General features: G+C 43.4%; 1 protein-coding gene across 3 annotated transcripts in view; it reads left to right on the top strand.

Moving 5' to 3' along the window:
* Positions 1–14,235, top strand: part of SH3KBP1 (SH3 domain containing kinase binding protein 1) — a 436,506-nt gene that overhangs the window by 300,319 nt on the left and 121,952 nt on the right. The window lies entirely within an intron of this gene.

The raw sequence follows: 14,235 nt of genomic DNA, 5'->3' as shown, positions 1-14,235 counted from the left end.
AAGGAAGTCTCCTGCGTGTGTGAGTGACAGAGATGGCCCTCGCTGTGAATCCCTGCGTTGTTACCATCAGGAAGCTGGCTGTTTTCTCCTGCCCGTGGTTCTGGGTTGGCGAGAGGCGGACAGCGTGTTGCTGCTGAGTACACGGTTGCCAGAGCAACACACCCAGAGCCATTGTGCTTGTGGCTGTCAGTGACGTCTACTGTGGTACACTTTTAAGCATCATAGCCTTGCTCAGGATTTGATAAATACTGTGGTGTTTTCCAGATTGTAATAAGCTACACTCGTGCTGTGCTTAAAGAATGTTTGTTAATTTGATTTAGTGCTGAAATTTTGGCTTTGACGTTTGTGCCAGCAGGCTTGGGGGATGGGGCATGGGCAAAATGTCTACTGCAGGTTTATCGACGGCTTTTAAATGTCTTTCATTTCTCTGTCAGATGAATTTTTAAAAGTTGCATATCATCTCCTGCAGCTGTAGAACTTCCACCCACCTCCCTCCCGCCGTCCACCAGCAACCTTGCCCGGTGTCCTCGTGCATTAGAGACAGAATCGGGAAAGGAAACTTTTTGGACCCTTAATACCCTTAGAGATGAATAAGGCAGAAAGGGCAGATACTTAAAAAGGAAGGACTGTTGCACTTAAACTCTTCTTTTGTGGAAGCTTCTCTAGTCGATTTGCTATTTCTCAAGATCTGAAAACTATCTAGTTAGTGTCCCAGCTTGTGAGTTCATTTCTGCTTCACATGGTCACTTTCAGATTCCCATAAATGTTTACAAAAGAGCAAGTTCCCATCTTAGAAAGGAACGATGAATACAGTTTTTCTTCATTTTATTCAAGTGGTTGAAATGAACATGACCATTGACTCAGTCAGCAAATAGTTTATTCCTTTTGTTTGTTTTATGATTCTCAGCCTTATTCTTCTCTGTGTAAAAGGACGTTGTGTGTGCATAAGTTTCATTATTGCTATTAATAATTGTCTTAACCGCTAATAATAAATTGGGTTGTTACTAATAGAAATATCAGCAACAAATATAATACTCCCAAGTTTGTACCTCAGCACACTTCTCCTCTGAGCTCCACAGCCACGTGTCCAACTGCCGTCTTGAACATCTCCACTCGGAGGTCCTAAATTCTTAGCAGCTTGTCCAGACCTGAACTCATCCTCGTCCCCCTGAAACCACTCTGCCCACAGCCTTCCCCATCTCAGGTGAAGGCAGTGCCACTCCCCCTCCCATGACTCAGAAGAAAAGCCCTGGGGTTGTCCCTGACTCCCCTCTTTCTCTTACATCCCATGGCTGATCCATCAGGCAACCCCATCGGCGCAGCCTCCTAAGTGTGCCCGGCACGTGCCATGGCTCATCACCTCTGCTCTCCCCCTGCTCTTGCCATCGCTGCGGTGGCCTCCTAATTGGTCTTCTTGCTTCTCCCCTTCCTCGTACGGTCTAGTGTCAGTACCAAAGCCAGGAGGGTGATCCTTTGAAACCCGAAGTCAGGTCATGCCACTCCTCTGCTCACACACCTGTAGAGGCTTCCCTGTGAACCAAAGTGAAAATCCTCCCTGAGTCCCAGGAGCTGGGATGACCTGACTCCCAATGCCGCTTGGACCTCCTCCCTCACTGTTCTCTCCCTGCTTGCTCCATCCTGGCCCCCTCGCTCCTCCTCAAACATGCCACGCACGCTCCCGCTTGGGGGCCTTTGCCACGGTGGTGTCCTCTGCCTGGACACTCTGTTTCCACCTGCCCGCTGTGGCTGCCTGCCTCTCCTCCCTGACGCCTGCTCATTCTGAAACCTGCCCCCTTGGCCCACCCTGCTTACTTGCACTGCGTTTTTTGTTTTCCCTAGCATGTGCCCCCTTCTAACATGTTTATTTTTTATTATGTTTATTCTTTGTTTTGTTCACTGATGTATGCTATGTGCTTAGAACAGTGTGTGGCATATAGTAGGTGCTCAGTAAGTGTTAGTTAAAGGAATAATATTCAAACTATATTAATATAACACTTTAGAGATTACAGACATCTGTAAAATGAGGGAACCGGGTGGGATAACAGTTATATAGTTGGAAATATAGTAGTTGTATGGTTCACTGCACCTCTGTGAAACAGAAGATTTATTGCATTGGTCTTAGAGACAAGAAATGTTAACTTCATCAGAGTAATATATATGTGTACGGCGTGTGTATGCATCTTGATTCATGATTTGTTTGCAGAATGAAACCATGTGCTGGCAGCTCCCTTAACCTGCTTCTCATTGTGAAGCCTCTGGGGAAAACTTAAACTTCCCAGCCTGCTTTACTGGCTGCGGACAATTTTTATAGCATCTAAGAGGATTCAAAACTCTCTCCGCCCCCTGTTGTTGGCGCCATGGATAGTTGCATAGATTTATGGATCCATTATGTTATTGCACAACCTGGCATGGGAGCTGATGAGCGTGATAATGTTTTACTTGTGTACAACCTGGTTCTCATCGCTTTTGAGATGGCTGTGTGTCTAAGATTTATGTTTAAGGAAGGAAGTTTCCTATGAGAGTTGAGCTCGCTGTTTCGATTTTGCAGAATCACAAACTGGATCTCATGTGGCGGCATCTGTGTTAGGTGAAGCCCAAGCAGGTCTTCCACTCAGGCTGGGGCAGTTGACCTGTTCACATGACTGGTTTGATAACTCGCATGAGGGAAAAAAGGTCTATGATCATTATTAGCAGCTGCAAGCATCCTAGTATACTTTCCGTTCAAGTTTGCGAAGTTTTGAGATCCACTTTTCTGAGTCAGTTGAAAATTTTGTGCTTATTGTCCCTGTGCTTTAATCCATATCACCCTACCCAGAGTGGTTGAATGCTGACGATTATACACCAGGAGAGATACTGGTGTATCTGTAACACTCCCCCGACCAACAAGGAAATAATTAGTATTCTTGCTTCTCTTACTGAGCTCTAAGGAAGGACCCCATTTATGAGTCTTTTTAATACTACCAACCTGATATGCCTGTGAATGATGTGTTCAATGTACCATTTAACTGAAATATTTATAGGTGAAATGATTTAACGTCTGGGATTTTGCTTCCAGTAATTTGGAAGGTGGAAGAGTGGGTGGGGCACAGAGGAAACCAGATTGGTCATGAGTTGATAATTGTTGAAACTATGTGGTGCATACATGGGGGTTCAGTACACTGTACTCTATTTTTGTATATGTTGGATATTTCCCTTGATAAAGGTTAAAGAAAAAAGAAAAGAACCTTGGAGAAAAATGTACCATTTAAACTAAGCCCAGAGGTACGTATGTGTTATATCAAAACAGTGGAAAATACGTTGTGGCTAAAGATGAACCAAGTTAAATATCATAAGATTTTAGAAGGGCATGGTACCATTGTCCTAGCTGATTGACCTTGACAAAGTCACTTAGCCTCAATTGAACCATCTGTAAAATGGGAATACTCTTTATGCCTATCCTACCTCATAGGACTTTTTAAAAATGCTACATAGCTGAAAATACTTGGAAATTGTAAATGTAACTCATTTCAGCTAGTATTTGTTCAGTACTCACTATATGCTCGGCACTGAGGATACAGTGGTAAACAAGACCAGGTCACTGCCCCTCAGGGAGCTGCAGAAAAGTAAACAAGCAATAATAATACAGTGTGGGGAATGCCGTGACCAGGCTGAGAACACAGTACTGTGCCGCAGGAGCCCTCGGGCATGGCAGGAAGTAGCGAGTTGTTAGGGAGGCTGGAGAGTGTGTATTCATGTGTGTGTACCTACTTCCTACAGGAAGTGGTGTTTAGACCTGTAGGAAGTGATGTTTTTAGACCTACAGGAAGTGATGTTTAGGCTGAGAACCATGGGTCCAGTACACATTCATCAAGCAAAGGAGCACAGAGTTGTCAAGGTGGGAAGAGCAACATGTATAAATGCCTCGAAGGGAAAAGGAAATAGCACAGAGCATGTGTCAGGGCTCCAGCAGGAAGTGGGGAAAGATGAGAATGGAGAAGAAAGCAGGGCCCACATCAGGAAGGGCCTGGTGAGACTTGTTAAGGAGTTTGGACTTGACTTTGAGGGCAATGGGGAGCCATCAGTGGGGAGCAATTCTCAGCGAGAGAGTGACATGATCACATAGGTGGTTTAGAGAAAGTATTCCTAGCTGCAGTGGGAGGAGTGGATTACAGAAGACAGGATAACTAGAATTCAGGGGAGAAGTTAACAGAAACTTGTATTGGCTCTACCAGTAAATCCCCCTCCTCAATGTAGATTCTAAACCAGTTAATGAGTCAGTGGATGGAGAATCAAAATATTATTTTTGTTCACTTTTTCAGTATGGATATCCAGTTGACTCAGCACTGTTTATCAAAAGGATCATCCTTTCTGCAGATCACCTGTTTATCAAAAAGGTCACCTTTGTCATAATTTAAGTGGTTGTGTATGTGTGGGTCCATTTCCAGACTCTCTGTTCTGTTGGTTTGTTTGTCCCTGTGGTCATTCTGTACTACCTTAATTACTGTAGCTTTGTAGGCGGTCTTGACCTCTGGTAGTGTAAGTCCACAGTCTTTATTCCTCTTCTTCAAGATTTCCTGCGTTGTTGTATTTTCATATAAATTTTAGAACCAGCTCGTCAATCCCTACTTTCTTCCCCCCACCCCCGCAAAAAAACCTCCTGGATTTCGAATGGGAGTACGTTAACTATAGATACTTTTGGGGGAGAAATGACACCTTTCCGATCTATGAGCATGGTATATCTATTTATGTAAGTCTTATTTTACTTTGTAAAAATTTCTCAAGTTACACATTTATGATTTGTACACCTTTCTCTACCTATGTTATATTACAGTGTTGTAATTGATGAAGGCGAAGTTGGAAGATATAGATGAGTGTGAGAGCCAAATGGGCTTAGCAGTTGATCTCCAGAATTAGACAGACTCACCCACCCAGTCTCAGCAATGCTGGACTCGAGGCAGACCCATGTGAGGTAGAAGGGCCAGCTCCTTGAGGAACAGCAGAGAAGGCCAACTTCCAAGAGGAGGAAAGAGAAGAGCTGAGCTAAGCATGCCCAGTTTATTTTTCCTAAATTCACGTATCAGAGAAGTCATTTCACTCTCCCAGGACAAAATGAATAGGGAGATAGAGAGTTCCAAGAGTGTTCAATTCTGCCCAGAGGCCAAGTGTGTCCAGAGAGTGTCCATTTGGTCTCCCTTTTACATGGAAGGAAATATCAAGATAAGACAGACAGCTTTTCTAACAGCTTTGAATTATTATCATAAATGTTTGGGGGAAATATTTTGGAGATAGAATCAAGAAGTTTGATAGTATGTGGGAGATAAAGGAGAGGAAAGACTTGAAGAGGATGCCTTGGGTCCTTATCAGTTAGAGAACACTGGAGGAGAAAGATATCTGGGGAGGAAGGTCATGGGTTCAGTCTTAGACTAGCTGGATTTTGAGGTCCTTGTGGAACCATCAGGTGGAGGCATCCAGCAAGCAGTTGGATAAATAAGTCTGGTGATGGGGAGAGAACTGTAGATGTAGGTATTGGAGTCATCCACCTAGAGATTGGGTTGGGAGACTGTAAGAAGGCAACCCAGACAGGACCTTATTCTCATGAATATGGCTTATACCTTGTCTCCCAGCTGTGGACCTGAGAGAGAACTTCCTCATCAGGCTGCTTCCCTGCAATCCCAGCCTGGCCTCACCCTTTTTCTGAACTCCTTCCCTTTTCATGAGTCACTCAGATGATCACTCCTGGCCAAATACTCCGGGAAAGGAGTGTCAGGTATTACACATGGGTGGGTAAATTCCAGGTGCTCAGGTGAGTCCCAGGACCTACCTAAGCTAATATGTCTTTATGTAGAATAATCCTGGCTTTCGGGCGCCAGCTTATTCCGTGCTTAAGTGCCCTAGGCACAGCTAATCTTGGCCCCCTTAATTATTGAGAAAAGCAGTCTTTTTGGCCTGGGCTCTTCAAACAGCCATATTGGAAAAGATATTTTTCCAGGTTGGTTGTTTACTCTATTGGAGTCCCTACAAAGAAATCCTTCAAGAAATTCCATGGTCTTCCTGTCTTAGTTGATTTCCATTAGTGACTTCTGATCTCTGTCTCTTGAAATGATTCCGTTTTCTTTCTCTGTTTTCTACTATGTTCCACAGCTAGACATTGTGTTTGTGACAGTTGCTTTTTCAGCTCTCATCATCTTGAATCTCAGTTATAGAGCCACAGTCATCGAAATTAATGCCTTTATAATATCAACATTGTAGCTTTTACTTGTAACAGAGAATTCAAATTAAAATCATATATAAATGAGCTACTAATCAATTTTTTTAATCAGCCAAATTGCAGCAAGAGAAATTCTAATATCTTCATATGTACCTCAGGCAGTCTTTTTATCCATACTAGTAAAAATTCGTCAAGCTGTATACTGATGTAAAATTAAAACATGTAAACATTGAAAGTGATGATCTTAGTTCCTTAAAAATGAGAGGTTTATGTCTCTAATCCTTTGAAGACTAGAAATAAGCTCTGGGGAATCCCAGAAGCTAATGATACATACTTTGACTAATGAAACACAACTGGATCGAACCTTGGCACGATTATCTGAGACCTATAGTATTGGATGTCTCTCATAGTGGTTGAAAGATAAGATTTTGTGACATCTCTTGAGCAGTTGAAAGACCCGTGATTTTTAAAGAGCAGGTGGTGTTGAGATGCCCTCTGGTCGCCTGGGCTGAATGAAGTGTCTGGGATTTTCAGACTTGGGTTTATGTGTTATCTTTCCTTATCTAGGAGAAGTGAGGAGAGGGCCCGTGGTAGGAAAAGGGAACCAGAAATAGTATACAGGGTTACTGTTTGACATATTAGGTACTGTTTACTGTTTTATGTATGTTTGATATATACCTTCTAAAACAATCAGCATAGTGTATTTTATTTTATTTTATTTTATTTTTTTGTGGTATGTGGGCCTCTCACTGTTGTGGCCTCTCCCGTTGCGGAGCACTGGCTCCGGACGCGCAGGCCCAGCGGCCATGGCTCACGGGCCCAGCCGCTCCGCGGCATGTGGGATCTTCCCGGACCAGGGCACGAACCCATGTCCCCTGCATCGGCAGGCAGACTCTCAACCACTGTGCCACCAGGGAAGCCCTGTTTTCTTTTTCTTTTTTAAATAAATTTATTTATTTATTTATTTTTGGCTGCGTTGGGTCTTCGTTGCTGCGCGGGGGCTTTCTCTAGCTGCAGCGAGCAGGGGCTACTCTTCGTTGCGGTGCGCGGGCTTCTCACTGCGGTGGCTTCTCTTGTTGCGGAGCACGGGCTCTAGGTGCGTGGGCTTCAGTAGTTGCTGCACACGGGCTCAGTAGTTGTGGCTCGTGGGCTCTAGAGCGCAGGCTCAGTAGTTATGGCACACGGGCTTAGTTGCTCCGCGGCATGTGGGATCTTCCCGGACGAGGGCTCAAACCCGTGTCCCCTGCATTGGCAGGCAGATTCTTAACCACTGCGCCACCAGGGAAGTCCCAGCAGCATAGTGTATATTCTATGAAATGTTTAATTGCAGCCAGATGGTCACCAAGAATCACATTCCCAGGAGGCCTTAAAATTGTGTTTTTAGGAATATAGTTATTAAGCATGCAGGATAGACTGCCCAGGTTCACATCCCAACTCTGCCTCTTCCTGGGACAAATTACTTAAGCACTCAATGCTTTAGATTTCCCATCTGTAGAATCAGGATAACAAGAGAACCTGGCCCATATGGTCGTTAGGAGGATTAAGTAACTCAAAAAATGGGTAAAAGTGCCTCGTGTAGAATAATCACTAGATTAACGTTAGTAGTTATTATTGTTGCCCTTCTGGTTATGAGAACAGAAGGAGTGCCTATAAATAGCAGTGCAGTCTCCGGGATCATTTCTTTAACTTTTTATTATGGAAATTTTAAAACTCAGAGAAGGAGAAATGAATTTTGCTCCGTCTGTGGTAGCTGTTTGTTTGACATCACCAAGTCTTCAGTACTGGCCATTGGGGAGTAAGTGCCATGCAGAGGGTTTTAGGGCAGTGAAAATACTCTGTATGTATTCTGTATGATACCATAATGATAGATACATATCATTATACATTTATCCAAACTCATACAACGTAAGAGTGAACCCTAAGGTAAACTACAGACCGTGGGTGATAAGGAGTCAACGTAGGTTCATCAGCCGTAGCAAACGTACCATTCTTTTTTTTTTGGCGGTACGCGGGCCCCACACTGTCGTGGCCTCTTCCGTTGCGGAGCAGGCTCCGGACGCGCAGGCTCAGCGGCCATGGCTCACGGGCCCAGCCGCTCCGCGGCATGTGGGATCTTCCCGGACCGGAGCACGAACCCGTGTCCCCTGCATCGGCAGGCGGACTCTCAACCACTGCGCCACCAGGGAAGCCCCGTACCACTCTTATGTTGACAGCGGGGGAGGCTGAGCATGCAAGGAGTCACAGGGTATCTGGGAAATCTCTGTACCTTCTTTTTCTTTTTCTGTGAACCTAAGACTGCTCTAAAAATAAATAAAGTCTTAAAAAAAAAAAAGAAAGTAAGTGCTATCATTTTTGACCTTGTCTTTGTTAGTCACCATTGTATTTACAGTTCCTTGGAAATTATTAAAAACTATAGTTGGCCTTCAATAAATATTTTGTGACTGGATGCATAAATATGTTTTGTCCTAATCCAATCACAATCATAAAGGAAGACTCATTCTGTTTGGGGTCTGCTTGTAGTCTGGCTATAGATTTCCTCTTCCATTTGTTCATTAATTGGCTCGTTCCTTCATTCACTGAAGCTTTATTGAATGTATTTTATGGACCAGCAGTGGCAGCTCTGGAATTTCTAGATAAATGAGCTAAGGAATGGCAATCCATTTGGAAAGGGATTAGCTAGGTAGCATGTTTGGAGGCTGTATTAGCATAATGTGTGCACATTTTTCGCCTGGCAGGTTATTTGTTTGCGGGGGTCTGGTGTAGTTAATTGGAATGGAGTTAACACCTCCACTCCCACATCACACCTTGGATCAGCTGTCACATACAGACCTCTCATTTAGCGCTTCAGATTGTCCCTGCATGGGAGAGAAGTGGGTACGTATTCAAAGTGATTATGATGCAGGGGGAAAGGACCAGCAGAGCTCTGTCCAAAGCATCAAGGAGAATAGGGAGGAAGGAGCTGCTCACTTTTCCTGGAGGTCTAGAAGGAGGGGATGGCGTGTCAGGGAGATCTTTTCAAGGAAAGTGTTATTTGAGCAAAGTGTTAAAAGATAACTGGGGATTCCTGGTACTGGCAGTATGCACATGGGCAAGGGGAGAGTGTGGTGATGGACGAGGGCTGGGTTTGGCTGGGCTGCAGGGGACTTGGGGACAGGGAGTTGGAGGGGAGCCTGACCCTCTTCCCTTAGGTCTCTGCCAGCCCACTCACTAGCTGCACTTCTGGGTGGGCTGGCACGTTGGTGGAGGGGTTCCAACGGGCAGTGTCATGATCAGATTGGCACTTTAGAGAGAGAACTGGGGAGGTGCCAGGCAGTGTGGACTAGAGATGGGAGAGGAAGTAGCTGGGAGAGTTGCCAGTCCCGGGGCTCTGTGGTTGATGACTAATTGGCTTGGAGCTCTTGTAGCTAGTAGCTCTTGGAAAGGGGCAGATGGGCCCACCTCATGCACACTCTTTGAGTTGGGCCGCCGTAGCCTGGGTTGGCAGCAGAACTGACAGAAGAGCCAAGTTTCCTTTCAAAGAAAACTCTTTTGTGTATTATGGAAAGCAAAAAGCCAGGAGTCAGCATTCAACTATCTGTGTTCATAGCTAGGCTAAGGATAAAGAGATTTAAAAAATTAAGTTGGGAGGGCATTGTTAAATACATATATATTTATACACACTCATGAACATCATCATGTGTGTCTATAAATCACATAAGATATATTTATTTATGTATATATATATTCAGCAGGCTCATCTTCCTAATTTGTTTTCTAATAAACTTTTAATTTTAGAATAGTTTTAGATTTATAGAAAAGTTGTGAAAATAATACAGAGTTCCCACATACCCCACAGCCAGTCTCCTCTGTTGTTAATATCTTACATGAATATGGCGCATTTGTCACAATTAGCCAATATTGCTACACGATTATTAACCAAGATCCATCCTTTACTCAGATGTCCTTAGTTTTTACCTAAAGTCCTTTTTCTTATCCAGGATCCCATCCAGGAGACCACAGTACATTTGCTCGCCCTGTCTCCCTAGGCTTCTCTTGGCTGTGACAGTTTCTCAGACTTGCCATGTTTTTGATAACCTTGGCGATTTTGAGGAGTTTTGTAGGATGTCCTTAAGTTGACATTGGTCTGATGTTTTTCTCATGATAAGACTGAAGTGATGGGTTTGGGGGGGAACCACAGAGGTGAAGTGCCGTTCTCATCCCATCAGATCAAGGGTACATGGTCTGAACATGACTTCTCACTGTTGATGTTGACCTTGGTCACCTGGCTGAGGTCTCTCCACTGTAAAGCTGGTCTGTTTTTTCCCCTCTTCTACATCAACTCTTTGGGAAGAAGTCACTATACACGCCTCACTCTTAAGGAGTGGGGAGTTAAGCTCACCTCCTTTAGGGCAGAGTATCTACCTTTGTTGTTTGGAATTCTTCTGCACAGATGATTGTCTCATCCCTCCCATCCTAATTAGGTTTTGATAAGGTGATTTCTTATCTGTCCTCTAAATTCAAAATGCTAATTCTCTGGCACTTGGATCACACTTGCCATTTTCAGCCAAGTGACATTTCCCACATTTGTTTTCTTGTGTGACACGTAAACAGATCTATGTGTTATTTATCCAAGCAGATTGCAAGTTTCTTGAGGACTGGGACAGCATCTTATTCAAAGCCCCTTACACGCTGCAGGTGGCTAATAAATATTGAATAAATGGTTTTTAAATTAGCTTAATTTAAAAACTAACCATAGTTAATAACTAAAACCGGTTATCAGAGTCTCTGTACATGAGAACTGTGGTAAGGTGAGGATACTGTTGACGTGGCATCCCGCTTTGTGAAGTGGTCCTGAGTTTGTAATAGTAGCTCATAGGCTGCTTCCTGTGTGCCAAGCACTTTTATAAACACTTTACATATATTACTTATTTAACCTTCCAGACAACCCTGTATCTTGGTGCTATTATCCCCATTTTCTAGATAAGGAAACTGAGGTGAACAGAGTCCAAATAAGTTGCTTAAGATCACTCAACTAGGAAGTGGCCCAGCTGGGATTTTGATCTCAGACACCCTGCGTATAGAGTTTTGAACTCTTAACCACTGGGCTCTGAATTCATTACAATGGTAATTAAAATGGTATCTCATGTGGGCGAAAAACAAGATTGCTATTCAAACACTTTATTCCGATCTGTTAGGTTACTACCGATGACATGGCTGGCAGCAATCTTGCTGTTTTTTTCCTAGGGGAAGTGTTTCTATAAAGGCATGGCTGCTTTTCCTTCTTCAGTTTTTTTCCTTTTTTAATGAGTAATTTTTGTGTGGTACGACTAATTTTATTTCTTTAAAATACAGGCACTTTCACGATGGGCTTTTCGTATACAAACCATATTTTAGACATCTCTTGCTTCCCATCACAGTATCTATTGAAAGATATGGGGCTTTTTATTTTCTCTCTGACGTTTTTAACCAGAAGTGCTTGCTGGGTCCTGCCAAATAAACGCTCCTTGAGTGTGTTCCTTGTGCGAGCGGTCACACCTGTGGGTCCGAGGAGGCAGCCTAGATTCCTGTGGCGACGTAGGCGAGGAAGGAGGACTTTTCTCGAAGCCACCCAAGCCATGAATCGGCCCTGGCTTCCTGAGCCATAAACAAATGCGAGCTTTGTTCTCCCCGTTGCTCATTTGGTCCCAAGTATGACTCAGGGTTAGGCTGGGTCCTTCAGGCTCCATGCCTTTGGCTGTTGGAAGGAAGTGGGAGGCTTCCAGAGTAGTTCTGGGACCTTTTCAAACTGAAGAGAGGAGGCTGCCTGCATGATGGGAGAAGAGGTATTTCTTTTTCATTTTTCTTCTTTTTTTTTTCTTTTAGAGATGGAATAAATTCTCTTAACGTGTATCTTATCTATACTGTTCTGTTAACAAGATTTGTGATGGGTTTGCATTGGTAGGTTACAATGAAGGGGTTACCAGCGGGGACCCCCCACAGAGGGGGGCTGTGGATAGGCTAAGGAGCAACCTATAATGTGGAGGATTATTTTCTCAAGTCAAATGTTGCGCTGGAACTATTTAGCTGTTTTAACCAGCCCCCCACTTTGGTTAATTCGGCCATTAATTTTTACAGATGTTTCCAATTTCTCTGTGTCTTGGGTTTTCATGTGCTCATACTGCAGAGAGTAATTTGGATGGGCAGTTTGCACAAGCAGTAACTGTTACCCCATGTCACCGAGATGTTTAGCAATTGCAGATGTTTGTGCAGTAAACAAATCCAGCTTGCTCTTCAGGTTAGCTTACGAGAGAAGAACACATCCACGCAGAGCGCGCCAGCTGTGGGGCATTTCACTCTTGGGGGGGGCATGGACATTGGAGTTTTCCTTGCGAATGGAGAAGCTGTGAGTAGTGATTTCTGGGTGCTGTTGAAGTGCTTTTTTATTGAGTTAAAGATATTTGGCTAATTTTGCAGTCCTGGACATTTATATTCGTTTGCTCATATACAGAGTAAAATAGAGACACTAAATTATTTGATTCTCTAAAAGCTTGCTAGTAATAGGTGCTCTGCTTTCTCTCTGTGAGTTGTTCATATTTGTCTACCTAAAAGCAGAAGTCTGTCATTTTCCAAACACAAAATAAAATTCCCTAAATAAACCACAGGGTAAGTAAAGCTTACAATGCGTCATACGTCTTCCACATTCCTGTTTCTTGTTGCAAAAAAAATTTTAAGGGGAGAGTTGATGGTATCTGTAAAATATATCTATGTCTTTTTCTGTTGCCTTTAACTTATAATATTTTCAAATTTTCAAAAAAAGGAAAATAGCATGACAGAAAGGAAACACATTGTTTTAACACATTATTTTAAGAGTAGGAGGACTTCTTGAAAGTTTTTTGAATGGTGTCTGTTGCTTGCCTAGAAGGGAGCAGTTGGCTAAAAGAAAACTATATTCCTCTGAAGTGGCTTGAGAGAATTTTCCTATTGAAAGATATCTGAAACTTGCTGATTGTTATTATCGCTGGGTGTCACTGATCTGAGTTCTGAAAAGTAAAACACAGAATTAGGTACTTATATGCAAAATTCAGATGGTGACTCTTCATTTGGGAAATGAGTGAAAGCTTGATGGAATGTAACTTGTGAAACGTGGGAGTCTTGGTAATGGCCTCTCTGGCTCCATCAGACTAGGGCCTGGAAATGGGGCAGGAAGGGTGGCCCCTGCAACCCTTAAAGTTAGTGACCTGTAAACTACACGTTATACTGCTGAGTGCCCCCCTTTGCTTGTTTGTTTCTCAAAGTGGAAATAACTCTGTTACTTCTGACTACAGGAGCTCTTTGCAAAAATTATTATAATAATAAAAACTCAAAGTTAAAGAATATGAAGAAATAAATAGAAATTGCCCTTTTTTTTAAACACCTTTGTTGGAGTATAATTGCTTTACAGTGGTGTGTTAGTTTCTGCTTTATAACAAAGTGAATCAGTTATACATATACATATGTTCCCATATCTCTTCCCTCTTGCGTCTCCCTCCCTCCCACCCTCCCTATCCCACCCCTCTAGGTGGTCACAAAGCACCGAGCTGATCTCCCTGTGCTATGCGGCTGCTTCCCACTAGCTACCTGTTTTACATTTGTAGTGTATATATGTCCATGCCACTCTCTCACTTCGCCCCAGCTTACCCTTCCCCCTCCCTGTGTCCTCAAGTCCATTCTCTACATCTGCGTCTTTATTCCTGTCCTGATCCAGGAATAATCGTAGTCAACATTTTCTATGTATCCTTCCAGACTTTTATCTGAGCCTGAATGTGCATGCAGTACACACCTCACTCTTCATACAATAATGAGGTCATGTTAAATGTCACCTGTTTTTAAAACTTAACATATTATGGGTCCCCCTTTTCTGTCAGAGAGGTGTATGATCAGTCATTGTCAAGATGCACCACCATTTATTGAACCAATCCCTGTGTGGTAACTATTTATGTTGCTTCCACAATTTTACTATTAAAAACAACATTCTTGGGACTTCCCTGGTGGCGCAGTGGTTGAGAGTCCGCCTGCCGTTGCAGGGGACGCGGGTTCGTGCCCCGGTCTGG

This window comes from Monodon monoceros, unplaced genomic scaffold (assembly GCF_005190385.1).
Source record: "Monodon monoceros isolate NGI ecotype Baffin Bay Population unplaced genomic scaffold, NGI_Narwhal_1 Super_Scaffold_22, whole genome shotgun sequence".
Taxonomy (NCBI): Eukaryota; Metazoa; Chordata; class Mammalia; order Artiodactyla; family Monodontidae; genus Monodon; species Monodon monoceros.
The sequence above is the reverse complement of the archived record's forward strand: the minus strand, read 5'-3'. Positions and strand labels throughout refer to the sequence as shown.